Raw genomic sequence first — 17,336 nt, 5'->3', positions numbered from 1 at the left:
GTGCTAATCTAATGGCAGCCCCCTGTGAGCAATTTGGGTATGTAGAGGTGATCTGCAAACTGGATAAGGGCAATGAAAATTTAACAGTCCCTAGTGTAGTGTTAATCACAGTCCATTGATCTCCTAATACATTTCTCTTTGGTGTAGTACTATACCATATTCCCAAGCATGGGTCCCACAAGTTTCTTCCTGCCAGTGTATAATTCTTTGTTTCTTCACCAGGGGTCAGTTCTTAATGTCTCTTGTAGGCAGGAATCCCTGGACTTTGGTGGTTCTAATGAAGCAAGTGTTCCTTCTTCTTTTTTCCTGAAACAGTCATAGTTCAGCATCATACAGGGGAGAGGTTACTAGCACATCACCCTGTAATGGTTTTGCGTCTTCTAAAAAAAAAATTCAAAGGCACAGTAGGTCTGTCAGTGAACAAGGGAGAGCTTACTAGCACTTCACCTTGTCTTTTTTTCCTTTTTCCTGCTGTCCAGAAGGCACAGCAGAGCTAGAAGGAGAAATAGGCTTATCAAGCAGAGAGTCCTCCCGAGGTGGAGGGGTCTTTTTACAGTGAGAAGCATGGGTCCAGGTAGTCAGTCCTTGGCACTTCACAGCGGTGTTGGTGGTTAACAGGACTTGGAAGGGGCCTTTCGAGCCTGGAGCCAAAGCAGTCTTTCGTTGGTGGAACTTTACATAGACTCAGTCTCCTTGTTTCAATGAACGGCAGGGCTGTTAGGGTCTTTGGATAGCACTTCTTTTATCTGTGAGAAAAGAAACCTAACACATTTCATTAGTGCCTGGCAGTGTTTTGCAGATCTCATAGGTTCTTGGGCACATTCAGGCCCCCCTTTTCTTGGCTGTCAGCCAAGTCTTAGCTGTGGGCAGTGTCCTTGGATGGGGCCAGCATCTTATCTTTGGACTAAGCTTGCTAGCTATTTTTTTTCCAGTTAACTCGTTCTGTTCTTTTTCCTTCTCCCCTTCTTGGCTTCTTTTAACCTACAAAGGAAACTTCCACTCTTCACTCATACACCTTTTCCCAACAATGAACACATACACATTGCCATTATACAGTACATTAGTCTTATTACTCAATGTATGCCATGTACACCCTTCCAGTAAAATAACTTTATTACAGAGCTTTGGAGCAACAAACCAGGACAAGCACACACAATTTTGAGGAGTCCACTTGGTACAACCTCTGGTGTCCAATAGCTTTCCTCCCTCCCCAGCCCTCTGGCTAGAAATCTGAGGTAGCCAGAAGGATCCCATGGGCAATATGGGGAGTGGGTTAACCTTCCATGTCCTTGCTTCCAAAGACTGTTGGTATGCAAATTTTAACAACAATTTTGGCCATAGAACACAAAAATAATTCCTATTGTGCCAGTAAATGCATGGTATGTTGAATGCTATTCAGCTGGCATCCGTTTTCTCTGATGATCTGAAAGACAAAAGAACAGAGGTCTACCCCTTCTGGGCAGTCAGTCACTGCTTAAAATATTTCCTGTATATACACACACTCTTGTTGATTTTAGGCAAAACAGAGGAATTACCCCATATTTCCTTGTATTTGTGTCATAGGCAGCCCAGGTTTCAGTGGCTTCTACCTTATTAGTTAGAAAATTGCATTAATACAGATGCTTTCTGGCTTGCTTCCAGATCCAAAGCTATCCACAGCTTAAAGATTCTTACTTAAAAAGGGACACAATTAACTTGCCCAGACTTTTGATTGCCTTTTGCTTCTAACTTCTGCTTTCAAATACACAGTGATCTGAAAAAGACAACACAACCTATATTGGTACGTTTGCATTTCTTTTACCTCTACTACAATATACACTGCAAATGTTCTGGGGAAAATGCACATCCTCTCCACAATTCAATTTCCACAACACTAGCCACATCAATTTTTACACAAGGTGTAACTATTTCTTTTTTGAACAGCGGGTAAAGGCCATTTACTTAACATATCCAAAGGGCTATCCTTAGAGGATTTTACCAGAGACCCACCCATCTGCCTGCTGACACTCTAACAGAGAATTACACAGAGAACAGAGGGAATTATGGCCTAATAGGATCCTAATACAGGAATTTCTACTAATACTGACTGCTACAGGGGACGGGACAGAAGGATCCCAATTTGACCTCAGAGCTTCATCGCACGCGATGGCTTCCACTCTGAGGAATTACGAATGAGAGGCTCAGTTCCGTCCACACACCTAACGCCCAAATGCATAAGACAGAAATTCATTAACCAGTTAACTAGAACAGAACCGGACCAGAACCAGAACCAGATAGTGTCTCCTTATCCTATTAGGACTCACCTTATCAGAACACGAACCCCAGGGGCCTCAGTGAAGCAGAGAAAAGGGGCAAAACACCCCGTTGGCGCCGTTCCCAGTTCGCTGCAGCCGTCCGGAGTCCAATGTCCGAGCTAGGAGAGTCCCTTCGTGGTCGCCAGAAACTGTCACTGAAATATTGGGTCCACCTAGCTGAGAGCCAATAACAGCCAGACAGGGATAAGGAAGAGTTGCTTTATTCTGCAGAAGAAAGAAGAGCTTTGCACCTTGGTACAAAGACTCTGTCTTACACACATTTTACAGATCCTTTACACACATTCAGACAAAGGCCCTTGCCATGTTAACACTTGATTGGTGGTTGCCAGTTCCGTGCTTCTGCTAGCTGGTCAGTTAAAAACGGCTTGGGACCAGATCCAACTACCTCAAGGCCTTGAAAGGGAAGACAGTTGAAAAGTTCAGGCTACTGTGTACTTGAGGTGTCTGCTTCCCCCTAATGGCCGCTGGCTGACATAAAGGCTGCTAGCTGTTAAGGGGGGTCACTAGTAACTTTCACACCCCAATAGATGTTCAGTATCCCTCTAGGGAGGAATCTAACTGGGTACTAACACAAGACACAGGGCACTGCAGATCAGCACCTCTCAAGGGGTGTGTGTGTGTGTGTGTCACCTCCTAGGTGGGGGTGGGGTGGCAAGTACAAGGTAACTTGTGGTTAATCAGATGGGAAATTCTGACCTGACCTGATGTTCGAGGGCAGGGATTTTCTTTTCAATTTCCAGTTGTCTCCACATCTCTCCATTAATTCTAATGGTCCACCCTTGTCTTCTCCAGGGCTGGACAATGGGCAGCTACTTGAAGCTGGCTGTGTGCAAACAACTGGTTTGGCAGGGGCCTTCCCCACCACAGCTTAGGAGCACAGTTTGCTGTGTACACAAACTCATAACCACTGTCTGGATACAGATCTCAGAATGACCATCAAGTTCAGAACATTACAAGCTCTCATAAAAGACCTTACTGGATATTCTTTTGTAGGACAATAACGTAGCTGGTGGCAATCAGCTGGTTTAACTGCTTCTTTCGGGGATTTAAGCCTGGGGGTGTCTGGACCCTGACTGTGACAATGAGAAATGCCCAGCTCATTCCTAGGGCTGTCAACAGGCCGGCAGATAGGAACGTGATACACAGAACCACCACCAACTGTGGGTCTCTTCCCATGGCTGTAGCTTTGGGCTCCAGGCCTAGAGGGTCTCATCAAGCCAACAGGAAGCATCATCAATGGAAGAGTTCAAGGTAGGAGCCCATAGCAGTTCTGGAGGCTTCTTAATTCTGGGAGTGGAGGCTGGAGAGACTGTGTAATGTGGGGAGAGGGCTTAAGACTAGGACTAGAATTTAAGAACATAAGAATGCCCATACTGGGTCAGATCAAAGATCCGTCTAGCCCAGCATCCTACCTCCTGACAGTGGCCAATGCCAGGTGCTTCAGAGGGAATGAACAGAACAAGCAATCATCAAGTGTTGCCCATTCCCAGCTTCTGACAAACAGAGGCTAGGGACACGATCCCTGCCAATTCTGGCTAATAGCCATTGATGGGCTTAATAGCCCATGAACTTATCTAGTGCTTTTTTTTTTTAACCCTGTCATAGTCTTGGCCTTCACAACATCCTCTGTCAAAGAGTTCCACAGGTTGACTGTGTGATATGTGAAGAAATACTTCCTTTTGCTTGTTTTAACCTGCTGCCTATTAATGTCATTTGGTGACCCCTAGTTCTTGTGCTATGAGAAGGAGTAAATGACACTTCCTTATTTACTTTCTCCACACCAGTCATGATTTTATAGACTTTTATCATATCCCCTCTTAGTTGTCTCTTTTCCAAGCTGAAAAGTCCCAGTCTTAATCTCTCCATATGGAAGCTGTTCCATACCCCTAATCAATTTTGTTGCCCTTTTCTAAACCGTTTCCAATTCCAATATATCTTTTTTGAGATGGGATGACCACATCTACATGCAGTATTCAAGATGTGGGCGTATCATGGATTTATATAGAAGCAATATGATATTTTCTGTCTTATTAACTATCCCTATCTTAATGATTCCCAACATTCTGTTTGCTTTTTTGACTTCCGCTACACATTGAGTGGTTGTTTTCAGAGAACTATTCACAATGACCCCAAGATCTCTTTCTTGAGTGGTGTGACGGGGTCGGCTTACCCCGCACTAGCCCAGACAGGGTTAAACTCATATTATTGACAGAGGAAGTCCCGCCTCCCCAGCGGGACTGGGCATGCTCCAAATGCTCTAGCAGTATAAAGGGAGGAAGCCCAGCTCAGTCTGGGCTGGAGGCCTCAGGGGAAGGACCTGTCTGGGAAGCTCCTGTGGAGGGCCAACCACAGCCCCTGCGTGTGCCAGGAATCAGAGCCTCCCCGGGCCTGCTTGAACCCCGGCGACTAGAGGAGCCACAGGAGGCGACCAGCCCAACTGACCACGGAGAATCTGAAGGCTCATGGGACACCCCAATGCAGATACTGGTAGGAAGTGACCCAGGGAGGGTGACAGATGGTACCTCCCACCTCAGCGTGTTTCGGTAGGACCCACCCCCTGCTCAGTCAGTGGCAAGTTGCTATGCCACTGTTAGGGCCCTAGGTCAGGGCCTGGTGGAGTTGGGTGGGAGCCCCACCTGCATTGATATCTGGCCACTAGGCCATGCTGCCCTGCACCTAAGGACTGCTCCATGGACTCTGGCTGCTAGGCCATGCTGCCTGGCACCTAAGGGCTGCTCCCTAGACTCTGGCCCCTAGGCCATGCTGCCCTGCACCTAAGGGATGCTCCATTGACTCTGGCCACTGGGCTGCGCTGCCCTGACCCTAGGGGCATAGATCATCACACATGGTGGAGAATGTGGGCAATGACCAGGACCTGCTGAAAGGTCCATGGGAAGGAATCTAGATGATGGGAGCCCCGCCGCCATCCAAGATGGATACCGAGAAGCTTCTAAAGTGGATGCTGGAGAGTCAGCAAGAGCAAGTGGCCAACAGTGACAGCAACAGGCTCAGATGATGCAGCAGATGGCCAGCCAGCAACAGCTGCAGATGACCCAGCATCAGGAGCAACAGCAGCAGCTCCTTCATGAGTTGGCTGCTCAGCAACAAGTACAACAAGAATGCATGGTCCAGCAAGTGGCAACTCTATTACACTTGCTGGTAGCCCCAGCCCCCACACCCACAAGGCAGGATCCGGAGAGACTTTGTTGGGGCTGCCAATATGCCTCACTAAGATGGGGCCAGGGGACAACCCCAAGGCATTCCTTGTCATTTTTGAGCAGATTGCTACAGCCGCCCAGTGGCCCCCAGATCACTGGGCCACCATGCTAGCTCCATATTTGACTGGACAGGCATAGACTACCTACCATAACCTTGATCTTCGGGAGGTCCTGGAGTACCCTTGGGTGAAAGCAGCCATATTAGACCATACTGGCATTAGCCCGGAGACTTATTGCCAGCGCCTCCACAAAGAACAGTACCCCCCTGGGGCTCGACCATGGGCCGTGGCCCAACGGGTACAGGACCACTGTTGGAGATGGTTGGACCCAGAAGGCTTGACAAGACCCCAGGTGGCAGAGATGGTGGTGCTAGAGCAGTTCACCCAGATCCTCCCGGCAGGAGGGAGAGCATGGGTGCGACGCCACTGACCGCTGACCTTGTCAGCAGCCGTGAGCCTGATGGAGGACTATCTGGCAGCCAAGGGAGCCCAGGCACCACCCCGGGGAACTGGAAACCTAAACAGAAGGGATAGGCCAGGCAAGGGAAGCCCCCGGGGAGAGGAGGCCCAGGAACGTCCATCCATCACCTGCCCCACACTCACTAAGCCCCTCAGCCCTGAACCCAGACACAGGGTCACCTGAACTCTGATTTGAAGGGATCAGCACCCGCAAGAGAGCCAAAGCCCGCCAAAAGAATGCCCTGGGCCCACGGAAGCCCAAGATCGCTGCTGGGAGTGTGACCAAGAGGGACATTTTCGGCAGGAATGTCTGTTCATGGACTGCAACTATGGGCAAGTCTGGGATGCCAGCCACAGAGCTCAGAAAAGAGGAGTGGAAAAGCTCGTGGTCCCCATACAGGTCAAAGAGACCCCCACAAATGCCCTTGTGGACTCGGGATGTAGTCAGGCTCTCATATGGGTGGGGCTGGTCCCTGACCTTAAACTCTCTGGTGAATAAATGCACTTACAATGTGTCCATGGGGATATCCGTCCTTCACCCACAGCCAGGGTGAGGATTGAGATCTGCCACCGGGAGGAAGTCCTCCACATGGGTGTGGCCCCCAGATTGGCCTACCCCATAGTGCTGGGGTGGGACTGGCCAGAATTCAGGGAGATCCTCCAGAAGTATCAACCACCCGCTCCATGAACGGAAGGGGCTAGGTCTCCAGGGAGGGGCCTGCTCGGACACACACTGCAGGCAGACCCCACGGGAAGGGACATCTATGGCTGGTAAGATTCCCACCTACTCCCCCGCAGCGAGGCACCTGTCCGGGGAAGACACTCAGGCAGAGCTGGAGCGAGATATAGTTTTCGTGAAGGAGCAGAGGACCCAACCCTGAGTAGGGCCTGGGAGCAGGCCGCCACCCCAGGCCCTGGGGAGGACGCACTTTCGAGACAACCGCAGGGGCCCCAATTTGAGATCTGGCGGGATTGCCTATATTGGGTGGTACAGGAACCACAGACGCCCAAGCCGCTCCTTCAGCTGTTGGTCCCTCGGAGGTTGTGATGAAGCCTCCTACAGTTAGCACATGCAAACCCCTGGGCAAGACACCTGGGGTGGGAAAAGACCATCCAGAGGGTGGCCCACCATTTCTTTTTTGGCCCAGCATTCACCAAGAGGTCCGAGACTATTGCGCGTCTTGCCTGGAATGCCAGCGAGCTGGACCGAAGGGTGTACCCCGGGCACCCCTGATACCCCTGCCAGTGGTCAATGTATCATTTGAACGCATCGGAATGGATCTGGTTGGCCCCCTGGAAAGATGTAAGACTGGGAATCAATTTATTCTAGTGATCATGGACTACTCAACACATTATCCCGAAGCTGTTCCCCTGAGAGCAGCCACGGTGCCGGTGATTGCCGTTGAACTCGTGAAGATCTTCGCTAGGGTTGGGATACCCACAGAGATCCTGACTGACCAAAGCACTAACATATCCTCTAAACTAATAGCAGAGCTATGCCGCCTCCTGAATATATGGACACTCCGGATGTCAGTTTACCACCCACAAACAGATGGTCTAGTGGGGCATTTTAATGGTATCCTGAAGTCCATGTTGCAGAAATTTGTGGAGGAGGACCCCAGCCACTGGGCTGCACTATTGCCAGCCCTGCTGTTCACTATAAGGGAGATGCCCCAAGCATCGACTAGGTTCTCACCCTTTGAACTCTTGTATGGCAGATAGCCCAGAGGGATCCTTGACCAATCATTCTGGTCCCAAAACCCGATGGGACGACTCGATTCTGTATCGATTTCCAGAGGGTCAACGCTATCTCCCAGTTTAATGCGTACCCAATGCCTCGTGTAGAAGAACTCATAGAACAACTAAGAGGAGCGAGGTATTTGTTGACCCTAGATTTAACCAAAGTTTACTGGCAAATCCCCCTAACGCCAAACTCCTGGGAAAAAACAGCCTTTCCAACACCATTCAACCTCTTCCACTTTGTAACCATGCTGTTAGGGCTACATGGAGCAGCAGCTACTTTTCAGCAGCTGATGAATAAGATCTTACTCCCTCACGATCAGTATGTAGCAGCTTATATAGACGACATTGTAGTCTACGGTAGTAACTGGGAGGACCACCTACGATACCTTGCTGGGGTGTTCCAGGCCCCGAGAACAGCTGGCCTCATGGCCAACCTGGCGAAGTGCCATCTCAGGCAGGAAGAGGTAACATACCTCAGGTACATTTGTAGGGGGAGGGAAATTGCACCCCCTAATCAATAAGGTACAAGCCCTTATGGATACACCCACACCCAAGATGAAGAAACAGGTACACCAGTTTTGGGGACTGGCTGGGTACTATCGCCATTTCATACCAGACTTCGGCAGGTCTGAAAGGGGAGCGGCTATGGTCTGCAACACCCCAACTTTACAAAGGAGTTCATACTCCAAACAGATGCCTCAGAGGTGGGCTTAGAGGCCGTACTCTCCCATGAGCTGGAGGGGGAAGAACACCCAGTACTGTACCTGAGTCGCAAATTATTTCCTCGAGAACAACACTACTCAACAATAGAGAAAGAGGCCCTGGCCATGAAATGGGCTATTGACGCCCTGCGCTATTACCTACTGGGGAACATCTTCAAACTGATCATGGACCATGCCCCCCTCGGGTGGATATACATCATGAAGGACACGAACCTCCGGATTATGCACTGGTACCTCTCACTCCAACCCTACAAGTTCTGTGTATTTCATCGTCCGGGTAAGATCCACACTAACTCGAGTTTTTTTTCTAAACAGGGAGGTGAGGAAGAGGAAACAGACCGTCCTCAGGGGTCCTTCTTAAGGGGGAGGGTGTGTGACGGGGTCTGCTTACCCCACACTAGCCCAGACAGGGTTAAGCCCATATTATTGCTGCAGCTGTATGAATCTTGCACAGAGTCTGTCTGGTCCCTGCTAGTCCTTGGAGGACAGCTTTTCTGACTGCAACCTCGAGGTCTTTCACAGGTCACTGCATTTCAAACACTGCTTGTGTGTTCCCTGAGAAAGGACAGCTGGGGAGCGGGCTCTGGGAAGGCTGGCTCTCAGAAGCAGCCCAAGGGAGCCAGGAGAGTTAGAGGCCATTATTCGCTGCAACACACATGCGTTATTCAGGGGGCCTAGATTTCTGATTGAACACTGCTTTGAAGCTGGGGGCGGGGTTATTGAAGTCAATGCATTTCTAGTGAGCGCAGGCCATGGAAGAGATAATAGAGGTGAATGTCCTGGGCATTGGGCAGTCATCTTCTATGCCAGGGGTGGCCAACCTGTGGCTCCGGAGCCACATGCGGCTCTTCAGAAGTTAATACGCAACTCCTTGTATAGGCACTGACTCCGGGGCTGGAGCTACAGGTGCCAACTTTCCAATGTGCTGGGGGGTGCTCACTGCTTAACCCCTGGCTCTGCCACAGGCCCTGCCTCCACTCCACCCCTTCCCTCAGCCTGCCAAGCCCTCGCTCCACCCCCTCCCACCAGAGCCTCCTTCATGCCACGAAACAGCTGATCAGGAGGTGCAGGGAGGGAGGGAGGGGGAGGCGCTGATCGGCGGGGCTGCCAGCGGATGGGAGGTGCTGGGAGTGGGTGGGGGGGGGAGGCTGACGTATTACTGTGGCTCTTTGGCAATGTACATTGGTAAATTTTGGCTCCTTCTCAGGCTCAGGTTGGTCACCCCTGTTCTAGGCCCTCCTCATCCTCCTACTCGCCTCACACCTCCTCTTACATATGGCACTGCTCCCCAGCAGCTGCCTATCAGAACAGCTCCATTGGCTGCAGTGCAGCTAAGCCGGTTTGTGGCAAGCTCCAACCCCATGTTTGTGGGGTAGGCGGCCAGAGCAGTCAAGAACCCTAAGTACAAAAACATGAGGCTTGTAGGTGAGGGCCAGGTGTATCTTGTGGCTAAAGTGACTGGGAGGCAGGATGCCTGGGTTCTAATCTTGGCCCTGCTGTCCCATTGGGTGACTATTAATGGGGCTTTGCTTTTAGCTGGGAGAGGGAAGTGGACAGTCATGTGATCTAGCCTCCCCTAGGACTTAGCTGGTCACTTGGTGGCATGTGGCAAGGACTGGCTGGCCAGTTGTTACCCACATGACCACCCTTCCTCTTACATGTAAGGCTATCACCTGTGGCTCAGCAGACATGGGTTCAATTCCTAGCTCTGTTACTGGCTTCCTGTGTGACTGGGGGCAAATCCCCTAACCTCTTAACTCCCCAGCCCTTTCTCTGTCTTCAGAGCAGGGCCTGTCTGTTTGTGCACAATGGGCCCTGATGCTGTTTGTAATGCAAATAACCTGCCATATATTTTTTGACCCTCTAACAAATATATTACCAGCATTTAACATGCCAATGAAAGACTGACTCCATGCCCACTCTGGTAGATTGCAAACTACCTCCAAGTAGCCCTGTGGGGCAATTTTAAAGCAGGATTTTATACAGGAATGCCTCGTGTGGCTGTCTCGTCCTGCAAAAAAGCCGCAGCTCACTCCTGCACCCAAATGTGACAAGCTCGTTTCAGGCTGCAGGGCAGCATGACTGAATCAGACCTCAGACTGGCTCTCCCGGTCTTCATGCCCCTCTCCAACCCATCATCACCAGACCCAAAAAAAGAAAGGGCCGCAGCCTCCATCTGATCACTGTCCACAGCTGGTATGTGCCTAGGCTCTTTAATTAGAGCGTCTGCCTGCTGGGCCCAGTCACATGCATCTTGAAGGCAAGGCTGGCAACTGGTGACTCATGGTAACTAGAGCCAGGGGATAGGGGTACAGGCCTTATCCCAGGGCCAGCTGTCTGTGAAATCAGCCCCCTGGCATAAAGAGAGGCTGCTTCACCCCTGGGCAGCAAATAGGAAGGCCCTCTGGGAAGGGGGAGATATGTGTAAGGGGGAAACTTCTAGCCGCAGGAAGGTTCCTGGTTTCCTCTGTATGCTGTGTTGCCAGATTATTCCTTGTCTGTGGTTGAGAGAGAGTATATAGTGTGTTGCTAGATTGTCTTGTCAGTTTATATACACACACACATTTGTATGCATGGTGTGTGTTGCTGAATTATGCCTTGTCACACGTGTGTGCTCTCACACAGAAAAATCAGCCTTCAGTTGACCACTCTGGGGAAGTACACAAACTAGTTGCTTAACAAGAGTGGCCACCAAGCAAAAGTGGGGAAAATTGTACTCAAAGACCTAGATCCTGGGCCCTGGTTGTTCTGTTGATTTAGGCAGCTTTGGTAGCACACAGCAGCCATTAATTCAGCAGATCCAAACATGCACCTGGGAATCCTCCAGTGGCATAAAGCAGCTGTAGAAGCTTCTACCCCCTCCTTTCCCAGCAGAATGTGCAGCATTCCTGGGAGAAAGAGTCCACGGAATCATAGCGATGTCAGGCTGGAAGAGACCTCGAGAGGGCATCTAGTCCAGCCCCCTGTGCTGAGGCAGGACCAAATAAACCTAGAGCATCCCTGACAGGGGTTTTTGTCTAACCTGTTCTTAAAAACCTCCAGTGATGGGGATTCCACAACCTCCCTCGGAAGCCTGTTCCAGAGAGTTTTTCCTAATATCGAACCTAACTCTCCCTTTACTTTTTGCCTTATCTTCAGTGGACGTGGGGAACAATTGATCACTGTCCTCCTTATAACAACCCTAAACACATTTGAAGACAGTTATCAGGTCCCCCTCAGTCTTTTTCTTTTGAAGAGTAAACGTGCCCAGGCTTTTTAACCTTTCGAGTTTTTTAAACTTTTTTTCCCCTTCATTTTTGTTGCTGTCCTCTGGACTCTTTCCAGTTTATCTACATCTTTCCTAAAGTGTGGCACCCAGAACTGGACACAGTTTTCCAGCTGAGGCCTCCCCAGGGCCCTATAAGTGGTATCGTTACCCCCTGTGTCTTGCACACAACACAACACACCCCAGGACACTAGTCTTTTTCGCAACTGCATCACATTGCTGACCCATATTCAGTTTGTGCCCCACCATAACCCCTTGCTCCTTTCCAGCGGCACTGCCACCCAGCCAGTTATTCCCCATTTTGCAGATATGCATTTGACTTTTCCTTCCTAAGTGAAGCACTTTGCACTTTACTTTCTTGGATTTCATCTTGTTGATTTCAGACCAGTACTTCAAATTGCCAAGGTCACTTTGAATTTGAATCCTGCCTAACTGCTTGCAACCCCTCCCAGTTTGGTGTTATTCACAAATTTTATAAGAATGCTTTCTACTCCATTTTCCAAGTCATTATAGAAAATATTGACTAGTACCAGACTCAGGACTGACCCCTGTGGGATCCCCCTAGATACATCCTCCCATTTTGACAGCAAACAATTGATAACTATGCTTTGAGTACAGTCTTTCAACCAGTTTTGAACCCACCTTATAGTAATTTCATCTAGACCATATTTCCCTAGTTTGCTTGTGCGAATGTCAAGTGGGACTGTCAAATGCCTCACTAAAATCAAAGATATGTCACTTCCCCCCAATCCATTAGGGCAGTAATGCTGTCAAAAAGGGAAATAGGATTGGTTTGGCATAATTGGTTCTTGACAAATCCATGCTGGCTATTCCATAGAGGGCTAGCTGAGATCAGGGCCCTATTGTGCCAAGTGCTGTACAAACATAGGGGGTGTCTATGCTGCAGTCATGGGGTGTGATGTACCCCAGCTAGCTGGCTTTGTACAGCCTGTGCTGAAGCACTACTCTGGGACCAAGCTAACTAGAATAGTACTGCGTGAACTGGAAAGGCACCCTGAGACTGCAATAGGGAGAGACCCACAGAGGTGGTCCTGTGCCAAAGAGATGGTAGCTGAAGTGGTGAGGCAGATAGTGTGGGATGAGGAGTGAGAGGCATGGAGAGGTGAAGTGCCTCCCCAAAGTCACCCAGCAGGTTAGTGCTGGTACTGGGGGGGGGGGAAGAACCCACCTGTGTCCTGATGCAGTGCTCATTCCTTAGACTGTGCTTCCTCCCCATCAGCCCAGCCTCCAGCAGACCAGTGTATGATACTTTATCCCAGTGCATCTAGCCTCATGCACTGCAAATGTCCCCCAGTCACTGGTGCAAATTAGCAAGGTTCCACTGCATTCCTCTGTGTCCTGAAATAGACTTAGGCCTCTTCCCAAGGCTAGTGCTTTCTGAGTGGCTGCTGGCACTGGTCTCACCCTGCCCTGAATCTGTGCCACTTCCAATAAAGGCACACATCTTGGCTCCCCTTGTTTCTCTGTATGAACTCTGTTTCATAACAAGACAGTCTGGGATTTGATTTTCAGGGCAGTTACCGCTCTACTCCGGGTTCCAGCCCAGGGCCCTATGGACTGCAGCTGTCTAGAGTGCCTCCTAGAACAACTGCACAACAGCTACAACTCCCTGGGCTACTTCCCCATGGCCTCCTCCCAACACCTTCTTTATCCTCACCACAGGACCTTTCTCCTGGTGTCTGATAATGCTTGTACTCTTCAATCCTCCAGCAATACACCTTACTACTCTCAGCTCCTAGTGCCTCTTGCTCCCAGCTCTTCGCATGCACACTACAAACTGAAGTGAGGTCCTTTTAAAACTCAGGTGCCCTGATTAGCCAGTCTGTCCTAATTGATTCTTGCAGTTTCTTCTCAATTTGCTCCATGTGTCCTAATTAGCCTGCCTGCCTTAATTGGTTCCAGCAAGTTCCTGCTTGTTCTGGAACTGCCCATTACCTTACCCAGGAAAAAGGGATCTACTTAATCTGGGACTAATATATCTGCCTTCTAACACTCTCCTGTATCCATCTGGCCTGACCCTGTCACACTGTCCAGGAACGTGCTGCCTGTCCTCTCTCGTTGTTCTGGCATGTACAGTACATCAATACAGCAGCATCTGTTAGGCCCCTGGGTTATGTGTCGTGTGATTGGCAATGATGGGCCAGGAGGAGAGGGAGGTGGGGACACCAGATTTATAGGTGGGGTGCAGGGCCGCCCGGGGGGGGGCAAGTGGGGCAATTTGCCCCAGGCCCCGGGCCCTGCAGGGGCCCCCACGAGAATAAAGTATTCTATAGTATTGCAACTCTTTTTTATGGAAGGGGCCCCTGAAATTGCTTTGCCCCAGGCCCCCTGAATTCTCTGGGCGGCCCTGGTGGGGTGAGGTCATTGTCTTGCATCTGATTGCTCTCTAGATCATTCCTGTCTGGAGAAGGCATTTACCCCTGCAGCTCAGAACTATGCCTCTAGAGGGCCCCTTCTGCCTTTGCAATGCACCATGTTACACCAAGTATTTTCAGACGTGTTCTCCATGGCAGATTCCCCACAGAACCTACCACAAGCTCTTTGTCCCTCCAGCCTCTCCATATCACATGGCACCAACAACATACAAACTAGACTCAGTGTAGGAGTCAGACCAAGTATAACCACTGTCCAGTGATGCACTAAATGGAAGCTTCCTTGTTCACACCTTGTTACAATTTATGTGAGCCAGAAAGTGTGTGTCTATATTGGGAAGCAGGTGAACAGAACACCAGGTTCCTCACACTCTGCTCTGAGCCTAATTCTCAGATTAATCCATGATCATAAGAATTGCCAGAGCAGATCAGAGCATAGGTCCAACTTGCCCAGTGTCCTGTATGAGAGCGGCTAGGACCAGCTGTTTCAGAGGAAGGGGCACAAATCCCTCTAGTCATGGGATAACCTGTCCTCTAAGAGGCTCTTGTTACTAATCCTCATTAATTAAAAATTGACTTATGGCCTGAAGCAGGAGGGTTTAGATTCCTTCAAAAGGCTCTTGTTTATTTTTAGTCCTTAATATTATAACTCTGGATGCTCACAGTATCCATATAAATGTCCATTCCTGTTTTGTTTTGTTTTAGTCCTGCAAAGATCTTGCTGTCTAGTGTCAGGGAGTTCTGCAGGGTAATTGTGGAAGGCAGATGATGCTGTTGTAAACCCTGCTGGTGGGAGTCACTGAGGACCCACCCTGATTCAGTGCATCCCCATTTGTCATGGCAATACCCTCTGCCCAATCAGCACCACCCCCTTTTTTAGGTTCCCCTGTCCCCTAGTGGGTTGGACACTGGTGTGTCTTTATTTGTTTGGTTGGATTTTTGCCATTGTTCTTCTCTTCACTGCAGCTTGGCTTTTAAGCTTCTCTGCTATGCCTGTACCCAGGAGAAGCAAAGCCCCAATACTGATCTCAGATACAATGGTGTAAATCAGGAGTAACTCACCTGCCATCAGTGGAGCTAGACTAGCATAAAACTGATGTAACAGCAAAACTGGGTGCAGGATTGGATCAAATCATAGGTACATAGCAGCAGTGGGAGGGGAGGACAAGGTCTGTTCCTCCCCCCTTTGACAGAGCTACCTGGGTCCCAGAGGAGAGCCACAGATTCATCCCCTTTCACAACAGGAATGCAAAACACAACTTCCCTTTGCTCCTTTCAAATGTGCGCCATCATGCTCCCTTCACAGCTATCCGGGCAATCAGGGCACCTTCTGCCTCCTTTCCCAACACACAGAAACTTCCCTTGAGCAGGAGCTGCTGTTAGCTCAGATGGCCAAGATTTCCATGGGCAGGATCAGGCCATGGAGCTGTGGTCCTTTTTCCACTCCCCCCACCATGATTATTCAGTTGCACTTTAAAATTGTTTCATGAGACCTGCATCCAAGTTAGGGTGCAGCTGGGTAAGCACAGGAGCAGACACAGTGGGGCTGATTGCTGTTGCTTTGTAGCTTATTCACTCCAGGGCAGCAGGGGGCGGCTGGTAGCATGCTTGTATCAAGCTGTGGAAAATCCCTCTATGAAGAATCAACCCCCTGAGCTGTGTGCTGTTCTCTGCATTAAAGCAAGTGCCACTCATATTTAACAAGGCCACTGTTTGCATTTATAGATTCCATAACTCTCTCGTTCGAGCCTGCCGTTCACTGCAGCTGCCGTCCAAGGAAGGTCTGGCCTTCCAATAAGTAGCACGACCCCTGCAGCCACACCTCATGTCCATGAACAGCAGCTGCTCTGCACCATGCTGCCTGCCTATGCAGCTGCGTGCTCTGGGCCATGTTGTGACCTCTTGTTGCCGGCACAGGGGCCTGAGGACAGCAACAGTGGGGTTCGTTGCCCGGAGTGCTTCGCACCAATAAACATACCGGGTGGAGAAACAATCAAAGTTTTATTTGAGATCTCAAAGTGGTGCAAGGAGACAGGCAAGTCTCAAATCAAGCACACCAGCAAAAACAGTTTCTCTCTTCTTTATACATTTTACAACTAAGCTCCCCCTCTCTATCACCCCCCCACTCCCCCTCCCCTCTCTACCGATGGCATGTTTATACATTTAAGCAATTAAATCATTCTAGGGCTATAAATCCAGCTTGTTAGTAACTTCTCCCCAAACAGTTATTTGGTTCTGTTTACCCTTACTTTATTACCCCTTCCCCAGCTAGAAACATGCCAACCTCATCATTATTGTTTGGTACCTGGTATGAACAAGGTTGTAATTGCTAACTGGCTATTTACACATTCCAATTCCTGTCCTTGGTTGTTGAGGTCGATCAGAGTTAAACATGGAAGGACAGAGTTTAAACATGGAAGAACTCTGGCTCAGGCAGGCCTAGTAACCCCAACACTCTTACACTGGAGTTCCATAGAACTGAAGGTCAGATGGGACCATAAGATCTAGTCTGACCTATGGAATAGCATAGGCTCGTCCTGTTCACCAGCTACCCCTGTTTTGAGCCCAATGACTTCTGTTAAACTGAAGCAATTCAGTGCTCAGACAAAACTGTGCCACAGCAGAGAACAGGAGAGACCAAGGTGCCACCAGTGCCCAAAGCTTCTGCCATGGCAGGGAACTGATGAGGTGAGACATGCCCAGATGAGTGCAGTGGGCAAACCATACCCCATGCTGCAGAGGAAGGGGAAAGACTCCCAAGGTCCCTGCCAACCTGACCTGGTGGAAATTCCTTCCCACTCCAAATCTGCCAATCAGTCAGACCCCAAGGATGTGAGCAAGACCCACCAGCCAGGTATCGACATCCAAGGGCTCTCTGTACTGCCTCAGAGCATGGGGCCACCCATCTGGTGCCCCATCTTCAGCTCGGCCGGCCTCTGATGCTTCAGAGGAAGGAAGAAAACTAAAAACAACCCAGGTTACAATTCCTCCCTGCTGTGAGCCCATCTGGGCCAGTAGAGCAACCCCAGAGCCAGCCTCAGCTGAGTAAGTCTTGTGGCTCATGAGCCCCATGGCCAGCAGATGGGAAGGAGAGGCGGGGCCTTCAGAAACTCTCAGCCTCGGGAACTGGCACCTGAGCTGCTAAGGCTACTGCTGGGATCCTCAAAAGCAAAACCTCCCAGGTGTTCGCTTTTCCATGTATCCCAAAGCCAGCTATCCCAG

At 49.9% G+C, this 17,336-nt stretch overlaps 1 long non-coding RNA gene across 3 annotated transcripts; it reads right to left on the bottom strand.

Annotated features, from left to right (window-relative positions):
* Positions 1-635: 635 nt before the first annotated feature.
* LOC117884030 lies at positions 636-13,010 on the bottom strand. Of its 3 annotated transcripts, none has more exons than XR_004647466.1 (3): positions 12,911-13,010; positions 2,304-2,471; positions 636-762 (listed from the first exon to the last, which is right to left on the bottom strand). It is a non-coding gene; the product is annotated as an uncharacterized LOC117884030 (long non-coding RNA). The 3 variants fall into 3 exon arrangements; XR_004647467.1 differs by having other exon boundaries at positions 636-746; XR_004647465.1 differs by lacking the exon at positions 636-762 and adding an exon at positions 1,714-1,753.
* Between the last annotated feature and the right edge of the window lie 4,326 nt (positions 13,011-17,336).

This window comes from Trachemys scripta, chromosome 10, assembly GCF_013100865.1.
Source record: "Trachemys scripta elegans isolate TJP31775 chromosome 10, CAS_Tse_1.0, whole genome shotgun sequence".
In the NCBI taxonomy this organism is placed as follows: domain Eukaryota; kingdom Metazoa; phylum Chordata; order Testudines; family Emydidae; genus Trachemys; species Trachemys scripta.
The sequence above is the reverse complement of the archived record's forward strand: the minus strand, read 5'-3'. Positions and strand labels throughout refer to the sequence as shown.